Here is an 18302-nt window from a genome sequence, read left to right on the forward strand (position 1 = left end):
GAGCTCAAAGAATAAAAAATTGACGCAATTTTTAGTTTTGAAACCGTAAAAAAATATCTAATTTATCTTATTTAATGTTTAATTTTGAGTTACAGTGCACTTAACCGTAGAGGTGGCTATGACTAAAGACATCCACACTGCTAAGAAAGGACTTGAACGCTTTACAGCAGCTGCATCGACAAACGCGTGCTTGCGCATCTCGCTTTGCTGTTTCTTCTTTGTTTGCTCTTTGTTGTGTGCGTGTTTTGAGTTTGCTTGTGTGCACAAAGACACAAGCAACAAAGCACGCTTCTGGAACACGACGAGGAGCCGAACGGAAAAGTGCGCCTACCGTGGTCGGACCGAGAACGATGAAAAAAAAAGAAACTTTGCTTCAAAATATTCGTTTCTCACCGTCAGAACGCTCGTTTATTATCGTGATAGCTACTTTTTCCAACATAAACGAAAGCACTCTTAGCTGAAGTGCTACCGTCTGCTTTAATTTCATAATGTTACTAGCGCCGCTTCACACACAGCGGTGACTTTTGGCATTGACGGAGGCCGCGTTGTAGCTCCTTTGGATTTGCCGTGTAGCAGCGTCGCTGCTCCTTTTCGGTTTTCCTCCTTTAGTGCAATAAGACAACTTTACGGCAAAGGCCGAGAAGAAGTCCCGTGTGACAGGGGTATAACCTTGCTTGAACATCTGGTCTCATGCACCGGACCTCATTACCGAAAGTCAGGCTAGGAACCATCACCCCTTTCCAGATCCCTCTTGCCACTTTATACCTATTGTAATTCCACAGTGCCCTATTTTTTCATGACAGCTGCATTCCTACTAGCTTTATTCATTACATATATTTCATCCTCTGTCAGATACTCAGCACCGTTACTTATCCACACCTCAAGACGCTTGTACTCCTCCAATACTTATAGCGTGAACTCCTGTATTCTATGCTCGCCGCCCTCATCATTAAATATCATGACTGCAGATTTCTAAACTCTAAACTAAACTCGAGACCTAATCTATCTCCCTGTGTACCACAAAAATCTATCAACTTGTGCAAATATTCCTTGTTGCCATCCATTAGCACTATATCATCCGCGTATATTAGTCCGGTAATGACTGTTGAATCCATTCCCCTTTCTAGAAAAAGAAAGGTTGAAGCCTAGTCCTCTCCTCTCTAGTTTAGTCTCTAACCCTTGCAGATACAACATGAACAACAAAGGAGACAGAGGACATCCTTACCTAAGCCTTCGCTGTATTTCTATCGGCCCTGATACACTTTTTTCCCATTTTATAAGCACTCTGTTACCTTTATATATATCTTTTAAAAGATTAATTGCTTCATCTTCCACATCCAATTTGTCCAGTATGTCCCACGAATTTTCTTAAATAACGTTGTCGTAGGCTCCCCTAATATCCAGACATGCTAGCCATAGGGGCCTGTGTTCCTTTTCAGCAATCTCAATACACTGCGTCAATGAAAACAGATTGTCCTCCAACCTTCTTTGTTTCCGGAACCCATTTTGTAGCTCCCCTAGCACCCCCTCGTTCTCCACCCAAGCCTGCAGTCTGTCCTTTATAATCTGCATCAACACCCGGTAAACCACAGATGTCACTGTTATGGGACGGTAGTTATTTACGTCAGCTTTGTCCCCCTTTCCCTCATATATCATGTTCATTCTTCTCAATCGCCATTCATCGGGGACATTGCCATCCACTATCATTTTATTCACTACCCGTAATAATGTTTGCTTAGGTTTTGGTCCTAGCTTCTTTATTAACATAATCGGAGTACCACCTGCACCTTTTGACGCGCCACTAGGAACCTTCTTGTGTGCCCTTTCCCACTCTCTTTGCTCAAGTGAAGCAATTGCAGTAACCGGTCTATCCTCCTTCGATAAATTATTGCAATACTTCTTTCTTTTAAACTTTTCTGTCATCCTTGTTCCTATGTGTTTCATTTCTTCATCCCCTTCTAGTCGAATACCTTTATCTGTAAAAATAAACCTTTGCTCTAGCCTAGTCTTATTACTCATTCTATTTAGATGTTCTCAGAATTTTTGAGCTGCTTTCTATCCTTTTTATTTACATTTGACATCCATTGTGCACACTCTCTTCTAATTTTCTCATTAATCAAATAGGATGCCTCTCTTGCACACTTTATGAAGGTATCCCATTTTCTCTCTACTTCAGCTTGTGGTTACCCCCTTTTCTTGGAATATCTCTGTTCCCGGGATGCTTCCTGACGTTTCTCTATCGCCTTCTTGACCTCCTCATCCCATCAACTCTTAGGTTTACGTCTTTTCCCTTTTAGCTTGACTCGCACCTTAGCTAGCTCTAGTTCAAGTAATAGAGTTAATTTGGTATCAGTGCATTGTGTTTCATTATTCTCAAAAATAACTTTCTCAATTTGTTTGGATACTACTTCCAATTGCTTTTCTGAGTAAAAGTTCCCCTCTGATTGTTCATCTCGCTTCAGTCTTAGTTTGGTTTCTCTTCTGGAACTCAACTTGATATGTTTGTAGTCACTACCTAGACTTCTGGAACCATGTTCATCTATGCTCATTACCCCTAATCTATTATACATTCTCTGTGACATTAGTGCATAATCTATAGTCGAGTGTAGACTCCCTGCCTCCCTTGTTATGAGGCCTTCACACTTCTCGGTACTGTTGCATACAACTAAATCACGCCTGTCACACATATCCAGCATCATGCTGCCTGTCGAATCTGTATACCCATCCAGGTCTCTTATGTGTGCATTAATTTCGCCCAATATAATTATCTCACCCTGTCCTCCTAGCTTATCAATGTCGCTTGCAATACATTCTAACATTTTTCTGTTTTCCTCTTTAGTATTAGCTCCTATCCACAGGTATACAAAGCCAATAAGTTTTGCTCCCCTGCCACTTTTCCTTTTAGCCATAAATGTTCCTTGCATCTCAGTTTAACCTTTTGAAAATTCATACTTTTATGAATGAATGCCCCAATTCAACCCCTCCCCCCTTGCTGCTGCCCTCTGTTCTATTGCAATATTCCCATGCGTAGTCTGGGTTACAGGGTGGTTACTCCACGTCTCTAAGATGTGTTTCCACTAAACCATATACCATTAATTCCTCCTGCCTTAACTGTTCTTCTATTTCCTCCCATTTCAGTCTATTCCTGCCAACTTGCATTTTAATGAAACCTATATCTGAATTAACTTGGCCCTGGCGCTTGTGTCTGCTTCTTCTCCTATGGTTCCGTCGTCTCTTTACCTTGGTTCTTCCTTCTCTACACTGGTTGTCTCAGAGCTCTGCGTCCCCCCAAAAAAGCTGTTGCCTGGTGACCTATCCTACAACGCAAACTCTTGCCAGTGCCACCACCGTAGTGAATGCCATCCTGTGCAAAAAGGTGGGAGCGGACCTCGTACTCTTCCCTGTAAACTTCCATTTCCCCGTATCCTAGTCTTCGACTCATTAACCTAATTACACGGTAAGCCTCAACGACCCTTCTTTCCATATCGCTAGGCTGCCTCTGGACCTCTGGGATTGTGCATATGGTCACATGCACATTCTCACAGGCCTCTCTAAGCCTGCGCATCCTCACTTCTGCTTCTCGAGATTCTGGCTCCTCCCCTTCACCACATCATTGTGACCAGCATGGATAACGACAAAATGTTCGCCATCCATGTTGTCCCCTACCACTTCCTGGGCTTTGGCCATTGCATCTAACATGCTCTTCCCTGACTGGGTCTCCACCTGCACCCGTCTGTCCGCCTTCACTGTCGTCAAAACGTCTCCATCAACCCTCGCAACGTTCGAGTCATCGACTACCAGAACTCTCCTGCGCTCTAACCGTTTGCTTCCTGACTGCGACTGTGGCCCTCCAGATCGCACTGGTTGTCTCTCCTGTCGCCGTACTTTACTTTCGCGCGTCACCGTGCACGTTTTTACCTCTCTGTCTTCCCCACTCAAAGCCTGCTGCGCTACAGCACTGTAGGATCTACGAGCCTCGTCCCCCACCTTATACTGCTCCAAACCGGGGCGCCCTGCCGTCCGCGACCTGAGAACTTCTACCTGCTCTTCTAGCTGGGCCCGCTTTTCCCGCTCCTCTTTCACCTCACCCACAATTCGCTCCAACAGGTCGGCATTAGCCCCCTCCTTCTTAAGTGACTCGGCGACCTGAGTTTCTAGCTTTATCCGTTCCTCTCGTTCCACCTTCAGGTCCCCTTGGAGTTTATTGATCCTAGCTGCCCATTCCCCTTTCAACGTCCGAACGGTCTCTTTAAAACGGTTACATAGCTTGTACGCGAAGCTACTCCCATCTGCCTCGGCTGAGCTCCCGAACTCGGTTTCGTCTAAATATCACCAACGGTCGCTCTTCTGGCACTGCACTAACTCCCCGTCGACCTTGATTTTCCTAGCTTGCCGACCCATCGTCCGGCCCGCCAAAAGCCCGCCAAAATTCCTCCGCAAAAACCTTCGGCACTCGCAACGTAAAAACCCGCCAAAATTTCTACACAAAAACCTTCGGCACTAGGCATCGTAAAAGCCCGCCAAAATTCCTACACAAAAAGCACTTCGAACAGCGCCCCCTGGATAAAATGCTAGGTTGCTATGTGCGATTTTCAATTCCTTGCTTTGTGTACTGGCGAAAGTTGTTATTCAGGTAAGCCTTGGAGTGGGTGCTAGCAGCTATTGGGCGTCTTTAGGCATTTTATCGAGGTTACCTGAGAGCGGCGCCAGCTAGATGCAGCGGGGCTTGTACCGGAAGCTTTCAAGATGGGGAGAGAAAGGGGGTGGGGGAGTAGAGGCAATCCGGCACAACCATCGATGTCACTTTGTCATCCATAGAGGACTGAGAATTTTGCTGTGTCATTTGTTAGCGAAGTAGTATGATGAACAAATGAACAAATGTCATCACAAATAATGCACGGTAAGATGTATGGACCTAGAAATAATAGAAACCGCCTTTCTCTCTACACCGTGAACAATGTATTTTGTGACGTCTGATACCTTAACCTGCATTTTTATTCACTGCGAAAGCGATAGTGGTGACATCTGACTACCAGATTTAATAGCGGGCTAACATTCCTCATGCCTTCGATGCAGAAAGGAATTAAAAACGCTCTTTTAGTTGCACCTATGAGCACTGTGCGTGAGCCTGTAGCGGCGCTGATGAAGATGAAGTTGGCGCGACCTGCCTCGCGCAAACCAGAAGCTCTCGCTCGTGAAACAGAGAACTATTTCGGCAACCGGCCTAGCCAGCAACGTGGACAGTCCACTCCACCGTCTCAGTAGCCGCGGCTACCGGGATGTCAAATAAATGTGGACCTTCCACCACATCTGGTGACACCGGACGACAGCTCCGACGCACGCAACGCCGCTCCCACCGGCTCTGCGCTCCTGCCCGTCCTGTCCCTCCACTTGGCCTTGCCTCTGCACGCCCACTGTTCGCACCAGGCCTTCAGCAGTTTTTCATCGCCATGTACGCATTTCCCATCACCTCCAGTGAGCTCCTTCAGCCGTATCAACGCCCCTTCCTTCCTCGGCTGCGCGGCCTGCCCGCGTTTTATGCCAGAGACCCCGTTTTGTGGCTGGCGCTGCTGGACTCGCACCTTCATGTCCACAACGTGTGCAGCCAGCTGCTGCGCTATCAGCACGCCAGCCGCGAACTACCACCCGGTCTTCTGGCACAGCTGCGGTTGCCGCCTCCCGGTCCCGACATATACGCCGATTTCACGAAGCGTTTGACGGCATATTTTGGCTTGGAGCTCCCGCCGACTCTCTGCGCTCCTGTTCCGGACACAGAAACTGCGGCGCCACTCGAACCACCACCCCTGGCCGCATTCTCGACCCGAGCTGCTTCGGTTTTCCCTCCGCCAGCTTATGCACCGGAGCCGCTCCCCACACCGATGTGTCCACTATTTCCGCCACCGAATGAGCCCACACTCACTGTTCTGCAAGTGCCACGCGAGGACGCTCCAGTCTCTTGCCAACCTTCTCAACCAGCTGCCTCAAACTACACCCCGATCTCTCTCATGTTTGCTTCACCGGCCCCTTTGGACGGCCATCCACCTGTGATCTCCCGTCCCACGGCGCCTCCTGCCCAGCCCTGCTTCCCAGTTGTCATCACAAATAATGCACGGTACGATGTATGAACCTAGAAATAATAGAAACCGCCTTTCTCTCTACACCGTGAACAATGTATTTGGTGACGTCTGATACCTTAACCTGCATTTTTATTCACTGCGAAAGCGATAGTGGTGACATCTGACTACCAGATTTATTATCGGGCTAGCATTCCTCATGCCTTCGATGCAGAAAGGAATTAAATACGCTCTTTTAGTTGCAGCTATGAGCACTGTGCGTGAACCTGTAGCGGCGCTGATGAAGATGAAGTTGGCGCGACCTGCCTCGCGCAAACCAGAAGCTCTCGCTCGTGCAACAGAGAACGATTTCGGCAGCCGGCCTAGCCAGCAACGTGAACAGTCCACTCCACCGTCTCAGCAGCCGCGGCTACCGGGACGTCCAATAAATGTGGTTCACCTACCACAAACCTCATCCTCATTTGTCTATATTCTTTATGACCTCCTATCGTCGTCTTCGTCGCGAACTCCATTACTGCGATTGTCAAGAAAGCCTGCTCCGGGCGTTCGCAATCCCACACGTTGTGGAGGTGGCTCTTAGTCCCTCTGTACCTTTCCCTAGCACGTGCAGGGACACTTATTAATGTTGGATTTTTTTTATAGTCCGGCAATAATTTTGTACCTCTCCATTGTGCGGGCTGGGACAGATTTTTCTTGTTTTTTTTAAGCCCCAATATAGTTTATGTACTTCTCCGCAGCCCCCTGGAGCGCCGTTCCGGCCTCCGTCTGGTCGGCCCGCCTGCCCCGATGGAGCACTTCGACCCAAAGTCGCTCGCAATAGTCACCGTCCTTTCACCGGGCGCCACCGGCATGTATCCTCTCGGCCCCGATTGTGTGTATCGCGCTGCTTAACGATCGACCCGATCCTTACGGCGCAAGCCTGGGACCCACAGCAATCCCTCCCACACCACCGCCAGCCCAACCCGCTTGGACGGTCAGAACCCGCAAGCGCGACCCTCATGTTATCGCGGCCCTTCGCGGCGACGACGTTGAAACCTTGCTGCAGCAGGGTAGACGTAGATGGCGCTAGGCGGCAATCGTTCCACTAGGCAGCGTGCGTGCACGCGTAGCCGAGCATGGTAGCAATCCACCCCGTTTCAAAACATATTGCAGTCTGTTTCTCGAGACGAGCGGTGCGTTCTTCTTCGCTTTCTTCATCTAGTAAACCAAACAGCTAACGCTCGTTACTTCAACGTCTTCCAGACGGTGGCGGCCTTCTTTATGTCGTTCTATATTTATTCCGTTCCAGGTTCACGCCGTCGAATCTATGTGTGTCATGCGGGGACGTTGAAACGATAGATCATTTCACCCTCTACTGCCGGCGGTTTGAACGGCAGAGAATTCAGTTTTTGCAAACTCCCCTCGCTCAATTTGGGCGGCCGTTTACTCTGCCCGTCCTCCTCTCCTTCGGTGCAACCGTCAAAGGGCATGCCATTATTCAGGTGTGTCAGCTTCTTCACAAGTATATTATTGAAACCAGTAGATTTTTGTGTTAGCTTTTCAATGTCAAGTACATTCATGTCAAAATCATTTTCTTTCTGATTAATTCTTTGAATTTTAGTTGTTACACACTCACTGCTTTGTTTCGTCGATTTTCATTCCGATTTCCTCAAGATCTCTCAAACTTCATGATTTTCTTTTACTCTCAGATTCCTCTAAATTTATGAGTCGCTTGAAATGAACCCGAATCAGTTTTTTTCCTTTTTGAATCTCCACCAAACCCTGGCCAATTCCCCACCGTGGGTATGTGCCATCGTATTTGAGGCAACAACAAAAAGACCGCGTAGGCGCTTTCAACCACTGCGACGCTTCGATGAAGCTTATCGACGTCTTATTTTATTTGTCTGATGTGTTTAAGGCTTGATTTTTCACTCATGAAGGTGCTATTTCTAACTGGTCCTGCTTCACGCCACAGATTCGCCAGGTCTTTGGTGTCGTCGTTGTTGGCTCGGCTGTCTACAAAAAAATTTGGACATCCGCGTACAGCTTCCAGGAGAGTCTTGCAAATCCTACATTGAGGACGAGCTGGCTCTTTGCCTCCGTGTGAACAAGGCCACACCTGAAGTCAACCGCGATCGCCATGTCCTGGACGTCATCGGCTCCTTCGCCTTCACTGCTGTCGCTGTCCAGAAGCCTTCCTTTTTACTGGACATTCGCACCGCCTGACCTGCCAGCGTCTTGACGACCTGCAGTCGAACCGACTTCAGGAAAAGTGGGATTCTCGCCCCTCTACTGATGCAGACCTTCGCAAGCTCATTCTCTTCAAAATCCGCGAAGAGTTCCATGGCGCCATTTCATTGTCTGCCCTCAAGTGTCGTCCCTCCTCCTCCTGCTTCAAGTTTGCGTGACATGATCAAGGACCAGCTGGCCTACTTAACGCGCCAGATTAGTCAAGAGTCCCCTGTCTCTCGCTGCGTCCCGTCGTATGCTGAGGTTGCTGCGACGCCACCGACACGATATCGTCATCGTTTCATTAACCTTTTGTGACCACCTTGAACGCCTGTATGAAGTTTTAACCGCGCTTGCAAAACTGCCCTTCGGCTCAATACTAAAACATGTCGCTTTCCCTCCATATCTAATAAAGTGCTTGGCACAGAGGCGACTAAGTGCATCGCTGCGCAGAGGCGTGTAAGCAGTGTACATGATCGGGCTCCACCCCCACCCCCCCCCCTCTCTTGAGGCCCGCGATCGCGGAAGGGGAAAAGAGGAGTAAACGCTAGGAAGCGGTGCGCGAAGAGTGAGTTACGTTCGGCTTGGTTTCACGCTAGGCAAACGGCAGTTTAACGTGTGTTCTGTCACCTTTCCTGCCATCTGGTTCTGAAACTGCGCAGCACAACCTCGCAGCTCTTTCTTCAAGTCCTTCCGCCGCTGCTTATACTCCTGTGTGGCGTCCCCGTCCACCCTGTACCGTTTGTTTTTATTGCAGAATTACTAGCCATGTCGCCCGTGTCTGCCGCCGGCAAATGTGTGACGAGCGTGCTGGTTGCAGTGATCCCCCGCACGTCGATATGTGGACGCAGTTTCCGTACCTCCCGAACTACGACTATTCCGATCATTTTCGCTACCTTTACCCGCCGACTCTTCATGACCGTGCCTCGAAAGTCCGTGCATCGCGCCACCGCTTCTCGTCGCCTTTCAGTCGCTCTTCATCGCATCTTTACGCAGGTTCTCAGCACTCGGACCGCAGCCCAGAAAGCTGACTTGTGCCGTTTCCGGAGGTAAAACTGCACCCCGACCTCATTCTGCAAGTCCTCCTCCAGCCCCGTCCAATATGTCGTTCTTAGAAGTTGAAGGAACTCTTGTGCAAGCACTAACTGAAACCGGCGCCGCTTTCTTGGTCATCCGATCCGACCTGTGTTTACTTTTGAAAGATGTCTGTACTCCCTCTTCGGCCAGAGTTAATGTGCTGCTAATGAGCCTCCAATACATCCTTCTGGACACTGTACCGCTTGGATCCCTATCAAAGGCATCCGCCATCATATCGAACACGCTGTGCTGCCTTCATCAACTCATTCTTGGCAGGGATTTCCTTTCATCATCGTCTGCTGTCAATATGTGCGGACAACTATCCTTCGAGGTTACAGAAACCGCCATCTGTGGCCTACCTGACCGGATGCCTCACCGATTAGTTCCAGCTGCTGACCATGTCCTCTATCCTGACTGCGACGATGTCATGCCTGTTTTCACCGCCCACATTACCAATGAGGACGCATTGGCTGCTCGAGCCTCGCTTTCTGCACAGTAAAGTTTTGTAGTGCGTTTGTGCGCCGTTTTTAGATGGACCGCTTTCTGTCCCGAGGAATTTTTATTGCTACGTCGCGTCTTTATTGACGCGGTTCGTCTCTACTAGCCACCTATAACACTATTCCTGAGCCTATTTTTCTGCGCCAAGGATCTACTGTCACTTTTATTCGCAGCGCTCAAGCCGATGACACTTCTCTCCCTTTACAAACCCACGAAACCAGCTTCTTCATCTCCTTCCTTTCATGAGACGTTTTACGCTACCATCAGCCCCGCCTTTACCTCAGACCAGACCCAAGTCTTGGCTGCCGCACTGAAAAATCACGCCTTTTCCTTTGACATACTTGCTGCAGTTTTGGGTCAAACATGTGACACCACCCATCGCATGGAAACTGACAGCTCTAAGATCGCGCGTTGCCGCCAGTACCGATGGTCTAATTCCGAATGCCAGATTATTCAGGTCAATGTCACTGACAAGCTGACTCGTCAGATCATACGTCCTTCGTCCTTCCTCGCACTTTCTGTCCCGAGGAGTTTTTCTTGTTCCCTTGCTTTTTCATTATTTTTATGGGTCTTCTTACCGGCAGCCTCAAAACCTACGCATGAGCCTATTCTTCTTCGCCATGAATCTACTGTCGCTTCAATCCGCAGAGCTCATCCTATGGCTCCTCTCTAGCTTTACAATGACACGCAACCAGCTTCCTCTTCTGCTTCTTTTGTTGAAACCCTTTATGCTCCATTTGATCCGACCTGATCTCAGACCAGACACATGCCTTGGTGGCCGTCTTGAAGAAGCACGCATATTCCTTTGACTTACATTACTCGGTTTTCTGCTAAACATGTGCAACCCCCGATCGCATCGAAACTGATGGCTCTGGGATTATTCGTCGCCACCCGTACCGAGTGCCCAGTTCCGAGCACCAGATAATTCACGCCAATGTCAATGACATGCTCAATCGTCAGATCACACGTCTTTGGTCCACTCCTTGGTCCTCACCAATCGTGTTAGTGCAGAAGAAGGGTGGTTCGGTACGTTTCTGTGTCAGTTATCGTCCTCTGAACACGACAACTAGCAAGGATGTATACCCACTTCCTCGCATTGAAGACGCCCTTGAATGCTTACAAGGAGCCGAATTTTTCTCCACCTTCGACCAGTGACCCGGTTACTGGAAAATCCCTATGCACTAAGATGACAAAGAAAAGACAACTTTCACTACTCCGCATAGGTTGTACGAATTCATGTGTTATGCCTTTTGGGTTGCGCAACGCTCCCGCTACGTTGGAGCGCATGATTGATACAGTTTTCCCGGGCCTAAGATGAAAAACATGCTTTCTTACCTGGACGATATCGTCATATTTTCATTCACCTTTTGTTGCCACCTTCAACGCCTGGATAAAGTTTTAACAGCGCTTGCAAAACTGGCCTTCGGCTCAATACTGAAACATGTCGATTTGCCTCCATATCTAATAAAGTGCTTGGCACGTCATCAGCAAGGTAGGCATAAGCCTAACCCCGATATAATTGCGGCTGCCCTGCATTTCCCACGTCCGTTGAGTGCCGAATAGCTTCGCAGTTTCCTTGGACTGACATCCTACTTCTGTGGCTTCATCAGCAACTTCGCGTCTATCGTGTCACCTCTACACAAGCTTCTAACTGCTGGAACAAATTTCTGCTGGTCTGCCGATTGCGAGGCAGCATTTGGAGAACATAAACAAACTCTCACGTCCGATTCAGTGCACTGCCAATTTGATGAGTCTGCTTCAACATTTTGGCACACCGATGCCATCGGGCACGGTCTTGGCGCTGTGCTTTTGCAGCGACAAGCTTCATCCCTCGAAAAGATTGCTGTCTACGCGAGTCGTAAACTGACTCCAGCTAAACACAACTATATCATCACTTAAGAGAAGTGCCTCGCAGTGTTCTTGTTTGTTTAAAAGTTTCGCCCTTGTATGTACGGACACTTCACGATCGTCAGTGATCAGCATGCTCTGTGCTGGTTGTACTCCTTAAAGAATCGGTCTGAGCGGCTCGGACACTGGATTCTCCGCCTCTAGAAATTCGATTTTAACATCACTTACTAATCTTGAAAACAACATAAGGACGCCGACGCTCTTTCTCGTTGTCCCCTCACTTCGCTGCCACCACCAAAAACGTCGCCTCCTTCGTCTCTAGGCCATCCTGAGTATTCCCCGTCTCCTTCTATCACAACTGCCCCCATTGATTTCGTCTTCCCATCCGTGCCCAGAGATCTCGCCTCCGAAAAGCAGACTGATACTTATTGCCGAATGCTAATCGATCGCCTCACCGGTGCTACGCAGTCTCCCAACGCACGACTGCGCCGCCAACTAACCAATTTCATGGTACAAAATGGCACGTTCCTTCGGCACAATTACATTCCTGTCGGCCCCTCATGGGTTCCTGTTCTTCCCTGTTATCTCCACCGTCAGCGGTTGCAAGCGTTCCACGAAGAACTAACCACTCGTCACCCTGGCTTCCAGAAGTTCTACGATCGGCTTAAAAACCGCTAATACTGGCCGTGTCTTTCGAGCCGTGTTGCAAAATACTTCGCATCCTGTGTTCCCTTCCAACACCGTAAACGGCAACGTCTCTTTCTGCGGGCCTCCTACAACCCCTTCCTTGCCCATTCACTCAGACATTGTTGGCGTCGACCTATACGTACCTCTGCCGTTGACACCTGCGGGCAATCGCTGGATAGTTACCTATGTGTATCATCACAACACATACGAAGAAACTGCTGCTCTACCTTTCGCCTTCGCCGCAAAGATCCCCCAATTTTTCTTCCGCGCCATTCTGCTGCGCCACCTTAGTGTTCTTCTCGGCGACAGTGCCAAAGCTTATCCGTCTGCCGCCTTTGGACGATTCCCTACCATCTTTCTTTTCGGTCCCCGTTCTCTATAGAGCACCCTCCCACGAACACTTTACTTCACGCATCGCCCAATGCCGCGAACTTGCGCGACTGAACACATAAGCTTGCCAGGCCTCTGGGAAATGCAGTTATGATCTTACCTACCGTGCAGTTTCTTATTCCTCTGGTCATGAGGTTTTACTCTGGACAATCGTGCACACACCAAAGTTGTGTGAAAAATTTATAATCCGCAATATTGGCCATTTGCAGAGCATGAACAAATGTCCCCCGTTAACTATCGTGTCGTACCCGCTTCACCTGTTATTGATCGTCGCTGTCGGGGCATCGAGATCGTCCACGTGTCAGACCTCAAGCTCATTGCTCCTCCCCCGTCATCACTAACTTGCAACCAGGATGGTCGCTTTCGTCCAGGAGGGGGGGGGGGGAATTAACGTAAACACTGTGCGTGAATCTCAGCCTCATTTGTCTATATTCATCTTAATCTCCCATCGTCGTCTTCGTCGCGAACGCTATTACTGCGAGTGGCAATAAAGCCTACCTGCTCCTGGCGCTCTGAGTCTCACACACCTTTCACCGGTTATACTGGATACCACGAAGTTTACTCCCCTTTCATGGCCCTCCTCCGGAATCGACTCAGGCAGGGTAATGATGAGCTTCTTCCTGTCCTTGTGCTTAACTGCAAAAAGAGTTCATTCTTTGCATACATTTAGGAGTCTAATTCTTGCTCCCGGTTCGCTTTCACGTGTTCAGGGCGCGACCGCATGGTCTACACGTCCTGGTTGCAGCGCAAGCATACTTTACAACAGTTTGCGGGGCAAGTTGGTGCACAGCTTCCAGAAATCAAGCGCAACAAGGACACCACATCGAAAGGATAACGACGGGTCAGAAGTCTTAAACGTTTCCTCTGTTCATGACGCTTGCCATCCACAGTTTTCACAATGTAAATATGCCAATCATAGGCACACATTTCAGAGCATGCACAGAACGGTTTAAAATGAAATCTGAGGATGATGCCTTTTTATTATACTTAACGCGATAGCGTTAGGGAGCTCGTGTCGTAGATTATCCGGCGTGTTCGTTGGTGTCAGGGGCCGTTGAACGTGAGAGAAATGTCTCCGAAAAAATTCCTAAAAAGCAGCCTAGGAGGTAGGCGGGCCAGCCAGATCACGTGACCTTGTGGTCTCATCACAAGTTGCTCATCGGATTCTGAGCAAACTGAGCACTGCGGCAGGTGGCAGTTAAATAAATGATTGGTCGCCAGAGGTTTCTAGGAGGAGCATTGCATAACCGCTGCACCACAGTGCCGGAGTGGTGTGATGACTCTCAGAGATCTATGAATACTAAGTAGAGAATGCCTAGTTCTGCATATATGAGTATTAACCTATTAGCGAGCGCGTCATACGTATAAGGCAGAGCTTAAGTGACCCCTGCAATTTTTTTTCGGAGTGGTTTTACCTTGCAGAAATCAGACCTTAATTACTAGTTCGATCCAAGATGTTAAAAAGAACTTTCCCTAAAAGAGCAACTGACACCTTATAAATGTTTCCTTTCACATTACTTGTACGGGTGCATCAAGCAGCTGATGCTTCAAATAAGTACTTATTTCATTAAATAATCAAACAAATTAAAGAGCGAGTTTGAAAAAAGAAGAGAAACTTCAAGGCTCTTACATCATAAAAATCTATGCATGGTAAATATACAAATAGAGATCGAACAAAGTCGGTAGCTTGATATAAACCCCCAATTTGCGATGTTTTCAGGGCATGACACACGGCCTACCGCTATATTGCACAACTGCAAACTGCATTAAAGCGAAGAATAGAAAAAACAGAGAGAGAAGACAAGGGAATGGGTACTCCAGTGATTATGCTTTTCTTGGAGCAGTAGCGGTTGAATCACTCACCTAACAACTCTCTAGCGCTAATATACATCGGTACCATTACTCACTTTTCTTATGTTTTATTACAAATGCGTACTCCGCATGAGAAAATGAAGTCTTTAATTTACGACCACGTGCTAATACACAGGCTGTCAACGGCAACAGTCGTCGGACTAGTACACCACCACGGTAAATGTGTGTCATCAACTAAGCGATCATTCTTGCAGTTCTCTCCTCTTATAAATAAACATATACTTTAACTTTGCGAGAAGGAAAGAAATCACACAAGAAAAGCTACAGGTATGTACCTAGAAGGGTGCCTCTTGGCTAGTACAAACGTAAATATTAGAAAAAAAATTAACAGAAACTTACTGGTCAGCACGCAGATACACTCTCTGCAACCTGAAAATCAGCGTTAGCTGCAGAATGTGCTTTTTACCAAAGGGATGTTGAATTTGGCAATTACTGGAAGTTGGGCTTAGGACTGCAATGGAGGAACACCTGCTTTTGTGGTTAACAAATAACGCTATGTGCCCGAGCCTGCTAAGGTTTCCCTAAGAGAAGAGGCTCGACGGCCCACTTTAGCTTATCGTCTTCGTCTTCTTACGCCACATGGGAAGTCTTCGAATTAAAAAAAAAATCACGAAACTCAACTGCGAAACAGAGGACAAATTACAAAGAAAAAAACCCCCGAAAATCTAAAGAAACTGAAGAGTAAAGCGTCTCGGCCTTTGCGCATTGCTCCAATGGCATGTTTACAACAATGCTGCACCCTGCAAGATCCTGCAGATTACATAGGAATGAACCAAGGCACCCACAATAGACATGCCATGACCTACTGTGTTCCGTACATGGCTTCCTTCGGCTGAAAAATCCGCTGTCACTCTCCTTTACACATGCAGTCCCATCTTGTTCGTTTTTTTTTCCCCTTGTGCCCCAGCATTCTCAATAATGCAGCTTTCAGCTGCCTCTGCAAGGCAGCTACAATGTTAGCAGCGCCTTAGCAGCTTCCCTCACACCAGGAAGTGATGGGAAGGGGGAGGGGAGTTCAGTTGGCATGACTGTGGACAAAGTACAATAGACCATGCGACAATCCGATGACAGCCGGACCATCCCCTTAGTTTGTCCTCTTTTTTTTCAAGATGAAAGCGCGGACACAGCCCAGTACACTAAACACAAAACAGCAGGTCAGCGGTGACAGAAAAGAGTGAACAGTGCTACGTTTTGCGTAGGACACGTTCATGTTTCTACGTTTCTAACAGAATGCTTGAGAGCAGGTAGGTGTTCCACACTCTACAGGCTGTGCCGAAAAACGGTGATTGTAAACGAACTGATCAAATATTAAGTTTGGCGAGACTGTCTTCTCATACTGCAAATCCATACATTGTACTAACAAGCAACTGATATTATAATGCGGAATAAGTGTTAAATTCTGGCTATCAGAGATTTTCCACTAAAGACTGAAATGCGATCTGGTAAATGATTTGCGGATAATAGCGGTTGCGGGAAGGATATGAGGACGCTTTAAACGAAAATTAATATGGCACAGAAAAATGGCAAAAACCAGCCTGTTGGACGAAACACACCGAAAGAACGAGAAGAAAAATTAGCTCTTGTTTAGCTTTGGTTAAACATGGTGAGAAGCGAAATGTTCCCTTTGCGTCGCTGGTTAGACATACCGCTTGAAGTAATTTCTGCAGTTTCATGGCAGTAGCACTCTTCCGTCGTTGCTGCTGTTCTTGTTGCCTCAAAAACGATGACACATACTCACGGTGGGGGATTGGCCAGAGTTTGGTGCAGAACCGTCGTTTCACGGCGCGTTTCGCCCTTTCTACTTCTGTCTCTTAGGCATGGCGTTGCTTCCTAGCCTCATTGAAACGTTTAAGCTTCGCTTTCCGGCGCGCTGTCCCGGCAGGATGTTCTTCCTCCTCCATCGCAAAAACGGTTTCTACCCCTACCGGCGCGTAGTTGGCACATATACACAGCTCTCCACTGACGTCACAGACTGTGGCTCCGCCCCCGTTGCCAAGCAGAGTATCAAACACCATGATTGATCTACTTGTTTACTAAAATTCCTATGCTCCAGAGTCTACGCGACTATGTTCCACGGTTCGACCTCTAAACTTTTCAAGGTCATAAACGGAACTACACTACCCTCTTGAAATCCTGGCGTAGTGAAGCTGTGGCGACACACTCTGCGCATATTTCCGCGCAGCCTCCGCCTTGTTATCATCCGGCCCAGCATAACACGGTCACACGCTGGACCGCATTACCGATAAAACACAGTGCCCCCGCTGCGTCACCCGAAGCATGCGTCACCGACGGTGGCTACAAAGACAGGCTGCCTGGCTGGGAGGAGCGGCTTTCTTTCTTCCGCTACCTAGACGAGCGTACCGTTGGTATGCTCGCCCGCTGCCATCGAATAAACGATAGTTACGTTTTATATTGGGATTCGTCCTTCAGCAGAAACGTCCTCACACATGTGGTGACCCGGACAACGGAAAATAACGCATCGCCATAGACGAGCAAGAACAACAGCTTCAGGAACGGCACGGTAAGCCCAATGCTTCCCCGCAGCAGCATCCTACCGGCTCTGCCGAGGACGTCAGAACCCCGGCAGACAGCATCCCGCAGGCTGCCCCGCACGGCGTCTGGCATGTCGCTGTCAATCTTTGGCCGTTTTGGGCCGACTCGCCCGATGTATGGTTCGCCCAAGTCGAGGACCAGTTCACCCTCACGCACATCACGCAAGACCGGACCCGCAACGATTATGTCGTCGCCCACCTCGACGCCCATTGCGCCAACGAGTCCGATTTATCCTTGCCAACTTACCAACGGCCACACTTTACGAGCACCTCAAGACTGAATTCATCCGCCGCCTGTTACTCTCGGAAGACCAGAAGACGCGACAACTACAGTACGCAGAACTTGCAAAGCGCAAGTCTTCGCAGCTCCTCAGCCACATGCGCTCGCTCGCGGGAAACATGGAAGTCCAGGATTTCTTACTGCGAGCACTTTGGCTTCAACGACTTCCACCGCACGTCCAGGCGATTCTGCGGGATCAGCTTACACTACCTCTCGACCAACTTGCCGGGATCGCTGATCGCGTCATCGAGGTCTTTTTGCCGCAGTTGTCGCCAACCGTCCATGCTGTCGCCCCACCGCTGAACAGCACAGAGCTTGCGCGCCGTATCGACGATATCAATCGACAGCTCAGCTCCATTCAACGGCGCCTGGATCAACACTTGCCCATGCGCCACCCGCAAAGCCGTGACCGTAACACCACCCTGTCGCAGCAGCCTGGTGACGACGACCGGTGCTACTACCATCTACGCTTCGGGGTCAGAGCACGACAATGCCGACCACCCTGCTCCGTTGGACATAAGGGAAACGCCAGCGGCAGCTCGTAGACACGGCTGAAAGCTGCCAACCTGGATGTCGTCGCATCTTCGTCACCGACCAAATTGCAAGGGAGCGGTTCCTTGTCGACAGCGGCTCCGACATTTGCTGCTACCCACGAGCCCATCTTCGAGGCACCCGTCCTTCTACGTCTTTCGAGCTCAGCGCGGCAAACCGGTTCACAATCAAGACTTACGGCTCGCTCCGCCTGCACGTCCAGTTTAAAAACCTACGCCGTGGCCTTCATTGGAATTTTGTCATCGCCGACGTCATCGAGCCAAT

At 48.8% G+C, this 18302-nt stretch overlaps 1 pseudogene; it reads right to left on the bottom strand.

Annotated features, from left to right (window-relative positions):
• Window positions 1-3256: 3256 nt before the first annotated feature.
• LOC144123733 (uncharacterized) lies at window positions 3257-17417 on the bottom strand (annotated as a pseudogene).
• Window positions 17418-18302: the final 885 nt, after the last annotated feature.

This window comes from Amblyomma americanum, chromosome 3 (assembly GCF_052857255.1).
Source record: "Amblyomma americanum isolate KBUSLIRL-KWMA chromosome 3, ASM5285725v1, whole genome shotgun sequence".
NCBI lineage: Eukaryota > Metazoa > Arthropoda > Arachnida > Ixodida > Ixodidae > Amblyomma > Amblyomma americanum.